At 47.3% G+C, this 5,909-nt stretch overlaps 1 non-coding gene across 1 annotated transcript; it reads left to right on the top strand.

Moving 5' to 3' along the window:
• The first annotated feature begins 4,449 nt into the window (after positions 1-4,449).
• Trnaq-uug (transfer RNA glutamine (anticodon UUG)) lies at positions 4,450-4,521 on the top strand. Its single transcript has one exon. It is a non-coding gene; the product is annotated as a tRNA-Gln (tRNA).
• The last annotated feature ends 1,388 nt before the right edge of the window (positions 4,522-5,909 follow it).

The following is a 5,909-nucleotide window of genomic DNA, read 5'->3' as shown; positions in this document are numbered from 1 at the left end:
CCCCTCTCTCTTCTCCCCCCTCTCTTCTCCTCCCTCTCTCTCTCACTTTCTTCCTTCCCCCCTTTCCTCTCTCACTTTCTTCCTTCCCCCCTTTACTCTCTCACTTTCTTCCTTCCCCCTTTCCTCTCTCAGTCGTGGCAGTATTAAATTTTCGACTTGGTGGACTAAGCCTTCAGCCTGTGACGCTGATGTGGAATGGACCAGAGTGTATGGACCCCGATGCAGTACCGAGGTGCGCTCATCGGAAGAATGAAGTATTAATTTATAGAACTTTTATAGAGGCAACTTCCCTTTCTTTCAATCTTGTATTGTGATCTATGGTTTGTTTCCAAAAAAACAACAAATAAAAACAAAAAAGCAAAACAGATAAGCAAATGCAAACCAAGTCGCGTTGCGGTACATATGAAGATCAAGCGAAAATTCCAATCGGAATTCAATCCGAGGAAATAAAAGTGGCTCCAGTGGCGGCCGGGGCGGTTCCTGTGTGATACCACGCGTATCAGCAGCGCTGTGCTTTAATGGACACGCGCTCCCCACCACTTAGCCCCCAAAAGAAAGTAAAACACCCCCACAAAACAACCAACAAAAACACTCATTTGAAAAAAAATCCATAAAAAGGGAGTGTGGTGATTACAATTACTCTCATCAACGAAAAAACTCTGCATTCCCTCCCGGCATAAAGACATTTTGCTCGGGCAAAATGAATGGATGAGTCCACTGATAATAAACACCGCTGCTCGGCCGGCACACATTGGTGCCAATGAGGGTGTGAAATGGAGGCGGGTGGAGGGGGGCAGCAAAGTTGAGCCCGGCACTCTCATTTCAGTGAGATACATTTCTCTGAGTTCAACAGTTTCGAGCGGGGGTGGCTTATGATGTTTTGAAAACAGTCATCTACATGGAGGTAAAATGTTTTCGGGAACCTTTATAGGTCAGATACGAAGTACCGCGCTAAGTAATTACGATCGTTTGGGGGCAGTACTATGCGACTGTGACCCACACGACCCACAGTCAATATACACTGTAAGTTGCTTACTTTATTTTAAGAACTAATTGTTCGTAGGCTTACGAACAAATAGTTCGTAATAAAAACCGATTGTTCATAAGAACCTGTCTAGCATATCCTACAAACAATCGCTTTGCAATACAAACAATTTCTTTGCAATACAAAGAACGAAACTTGTTCGTAACGTTGCAAAGAATTTAGTTTGTAAGCTTTTTACAGTGTACACTCTAAACGTTTTACTAGAAAATTGGCCTAATAACTACTTTGGTTTTGTGCTTTCGTATACTATCAAGAAATTCGGTAGTATTTTACTAAACTTGTCCCTAGTGTTACTTATCGTTTTCCAGTTATTGTATTTAAAGTACTAGGGAAAGGATAAGTAATACTAAACCATCTCTTGGTATATCAAACGGCACAAAACTTAAGTAGTTACTAGGCAAATTCTAGAGTGTAATCATGACGGTCTCGCGTATGCTCAGCCCTCGGCCTATCCATTATTGGACTATGCATTTATGAAACAAAAGGGCAGAGAGGGTCGTAAAACAACGATACGGCGCCTGCTATGATCGCGTTACGCGTTACTCGTCGCAACAGGATGAAAACGGCCGGACTCACTGAAAAACAAGCGGGTTTAAACACGCTGTGTGGCATTAGATAGAGATCGGCCCAACGCCGGCCCGAAAACAAAAACTAGAAAACTGTATTCGAGTGCGGCAGCTGCAGTAGCCGCGTCCCCATTGCCCAACCCTGGGCCGGTCACCCCCTCTTTTGCAGCCCCGCAAAAGGCCCGTACCACGCACTTTTTGTTATTTCATGATGAATGCACTGCTTTGACAGCGCGCGTTGGTGGTCGCTAAGCCCCTCTCAAACCGACCCACCAATAATTGAGTGCATTTTAAAGAGCTATCGGGGGGCTGATCCATTAAAACGATGCTAAAAGAGGTGAAAGGGACGGGGAGGGTTCATGATGTATCACGATCCTTGTTTTGCTGCACTTGTCGGTCGAGTGGTGAGGCTGTCGTGTCGTGCGACGAGGTACATTTCGCGTTGGTGTTTTGTTACCTTTGCTCATTTTTGATTTGTGGTATAGAGATGTACACGCTAAATGGGGTTACAAATCTTGCACCTGGGCTGGATTGTCTCATAGGCAATGTGCAGATATAAGTCAAATTTGTCTATAAGTCTAGAGCTACGTAAGCCCGTTCCCATTTTAGAGTGTAACGTAGACACCAAATTTGTATCTGATTGACATGTTCTCAGGATCTAAGCAGGTAAGGAATCGTCCTGCTTTCCAATATTTAGTAAGTAGTTTCCTTTTACTTTTCGGCAGTGTACACGCGGAGAAGGAGCAGAGGATATGCTTTGCCGGCAGGGCAGGAGACAAGAGGAACACAGCGCCGCGAGTCAATCCAGCAGGGAAGGGACCGGTGAGCTTGCCAGGGTCATGCCCTAGAGAGAGAGAGAGAGAGAGAGAGAGAGAGAGAGAGAGAGAGAGAGAGAGACGTGGTAATCCTCAGCGGGAGAGACATCATAGGGACACACGGAGCTACTGAGCCGTGTCCCGCCCCGCACCGCGGCCCTCGGGGACCAGCGGACCAGCGCGGACCTTCCCGCCGCACGGCGCGTCGCGCTCATCCTCAGCAAGGAGGGCAAGAAGGGGCCGGCATAGTCGACTCCTTCCTCCCGGGGCGGCCCTCCTATAACCTCTAGATCGACCTATAAAAGATACGATTGTGAAATATGAAAAGTTTTCCACAGTACACAACAGTATAAATGTGTTTAAATTGAAAGGAAGTATAGCCCTTTTCAATGAGTGCCTTATAATTACAATCGTGTAGAAACCATATAGGTTTTCGTAACTGAGCTCAACACATATGTCCTGGTCAGAAGGTGCCAGGTGCCTCGTGCTTTGCTTACTGTTACGGTTCGACACCACGGCCGGTTGACGCGCTCCCCCCCCCCCTCCCCTTTCCCCGCACATACGCTCCCCTCGCGCCAAATCACATAAACGCCGCCCGCCGCCCCACCCCATTACCAGTTCCCCGGGGACCGCCGCGCCGCGCCAGGCTGCCGCTCCAGGCTGCCGCGCAGAGTCGAGGAGTTCATCTTTACTCTGCTCCGGCTGGCTCCCCTGCTCTTGATAATTGTCGGTCTTACATGGGCTTTTAGCTCTGATGGCCGATATGTCCACTCCGCTCGCCTCCGCTCGGCGCTCGCCTCCCCCCCGGCCCGGCCTGGGTTATGGAAATGGAATCAGATGTCACCGCGAGGGCGCCGCGAGGGCACCCCTGCGCTGCGGTGGGCCGGGCTGGTCACGCACTTGTTGCCAAACAAACATGTGCAGGGGAGCCGCCGGACAGACCGCAGATACATAAATGTGTACACTGTAGAAACATAAACATGTTAAAAAAAATTGTCACATCAGTTTGTGTGCTGAATTTTGACACGTTCTGACACTTTGTAAAAAAATGACAATTTTTCCACGTTGAAAGACTTGAAATAGATGAAAAATCGCAAACTTCTTGGTTTGTGCAACAATACGATTCGCTCGCTTTTTAGAGTAATATTAATGGACTCTTATATATTTATGTAACGCCAGAGTGTCTAAATGGCACATCCGTAGGTTTGTAATGCCTATTAACACATCTGAGAGATTAAAGGTGTCAATTTTCCTTTGACATGTGCATTCACACACTTGTGCCTCTATGTGTGCGAAATGGCATTCATACCCTACAAGTGTGTGACGTTTACACACTGGGTTTCCGATGTCGTTTTTTCTAGTACAAAAATATGCTCTGTAAATCAAACTTCAGCTCAAGATGTCAGTTTTAACTGCCAGACTATGAGTTCTACAGTTAACCGCAATTTTCTGACTATTTACAAAAATATAATTTTTGAGAACTCAATTTTCTTTTTGTTTCAATCGAGTCTACTTGTAATGCTGTTGCGATTAATATTAAAACAGGTACGCTCGGGTTCGCTGATGTTTCCCATAAATTCATAAAATCGCAACTCAACTATCATATTTAGCTCGTCTTAAAGCGAATTTTAAAAGGCGAAGAATAGTGTTGACATAAATTTTATTTCCCATTCGTGCACTCAAGTAAGTGAAGTGAATTTCCATTTGGATTTCACTCACTTGTGCCTCCATATGATCGAATGGCGTTCACACACTTGCAAGTGAGCGACCTTAACACACTTGGGTCAGTGTGTGTGTGTTCCTGCGGTTCCGACTCTCACATGTCATGTCACACCTCACGCTTCACGTGCGCGGCTCTGCGCCAGTCAGTACCGCCAGTCGATAATCGGCCATGCCCCCCCTCCCCCCTCCCGCCCGGCACCGCCAAACAAAGAGCGATAAGGGACGAACGAAGGACGGACTTGGCGCGTGGGGCGAGCGTCGCGCTCAATGGGTGCGCCAGGCGGCCGGCATGTGCTCGTGCGGTCCCATGGTGTAATGGTTAGCACTCTGGACTTTGAATCCAGCGATCCGAGTTCAAATCTCGGTGGGACCTGACGCCCATACTTTTACTTTTACCACTTTTGTCGGAACTATGCTACGGGATGATTCTCAATTATCCTTAATATATTTCTAGTGTGGAGATTTAAAAGAAATTACAATTATTAGTGTAATTAAAACGCCAATTACTCGCAATCATTCACCTCTGTGCCGCTGCTTGTCTTGGAGCCGTGAATGATGAGATTGTCGTGTAAAGGAATTATGCGATTACATTTGAATAAACGCGCGCATTAATCCCAATCATTTGTGTTTACAATACACAAGGCCGCAGTGTTAATCTGGCGCCCTGCAGCGTCGCGTCCCTTCCCCTCTCTCTCTGACTCCCTCTCCATCTCTCTCCTTTTTCACTCCCGCCCTCTCGCTCTCTTCTCCTCTCCCTCCCCTCCGCGGCGACCCCCCGCCGCGCGACGCCAGCTCGCGCTCGCCTTCAAAAGCGCCCGCCCGACGAATTAGACCGGCTGTCTCCGGGGCGGACCCCGCCGCCCCACCTCGGAGGTGACCCGCTCTGCTCCGCTTGGCGCAACAACTGCCACTGGAATATGTTGATGAGGCGTCCGAGAGGCTCCGCGGGGAGAGACGACCATCATTGACCGTCAGGAGGAGGAAGCACTCAAGTTCTCTGCGCAGCTAACTTGATAAACTTGATTGTTTTTCCTTTTTTGCAATCTGGCGAAGTATAACTGACGTGACCTCCTAGCTTATTTTCCCATGTTTTATAAATGAAAAAGAAAATTAACAAAAAAATAATGTAACGTACCACAACAATAAATAATGTTCCCATGGCTGCGCGACCCGCCACTCCATCTTTTCCCGCCCAGTGAGCACACACACACACACACACACACACACACACACACACACACACACACACACACCGCCCCGTGGCGCGCGGCTCGCGAGTGTTTGTTGTTTGGCGCTATCAATGCGCGATCGCTTCGATTATCCCATTATGCGTAGGTAAGAGGCACTCGTTGAGGGGGAGGAGGAGCCGTGCGCGCCGCGCGCCGCCCGGGTGAGAACACGCGAGGGCGGTGTTTTCAAAACTTTAACGTGCTCGCCATGCTTTGACCTTTCTTCTTCTTCTCACTGTAAAAAAAATCGTCGTAAATTTGCAAAATTTTTGTAAACTCGAATTATAATGTAAGTCGTAAATTTACGAGAGCATATTTTTTTTTCTCGCAGATGGATTTGAATTCGATACGTACTGCATGTAATTTAACGATTCCAAACTGTAATTTTACAACTTCCGTCAAGGAAAATTTTCCTGTAAACCGACTATTTTCCACAGTTCTTCTTCTTCTTCTTCTTCTTCTTCTTCTTCTTCTTCTTCTTCTTCTTCTTCTTCTTCTTCTTCTTCTTCTTCTTCGTCTTCTTCTTCTTCTT

This window comes from Frankliniella occidentalis, unplaced genomic scaffold, assembly GCF_000697945.3.
Source record: "Frankliniella occidentalis isolate FOCC.00 unplaced genomic scaffold, Focc_3.1 Scaffold210, whole genome shotgun sequence".
In the NCBI taxonomy this organism is placed as follows: domain Eukaryota; kingdom Metazoa; phylum Arthropoda; class Insecta; order Thysanoptera; family Thripidae; genus Frankliniella; species Frankliniella occidentalis.
Note: the sequence above shows the minus strand (reverse complement) of the source record. Positions and strands in the feature narration are given on the sequence as shown.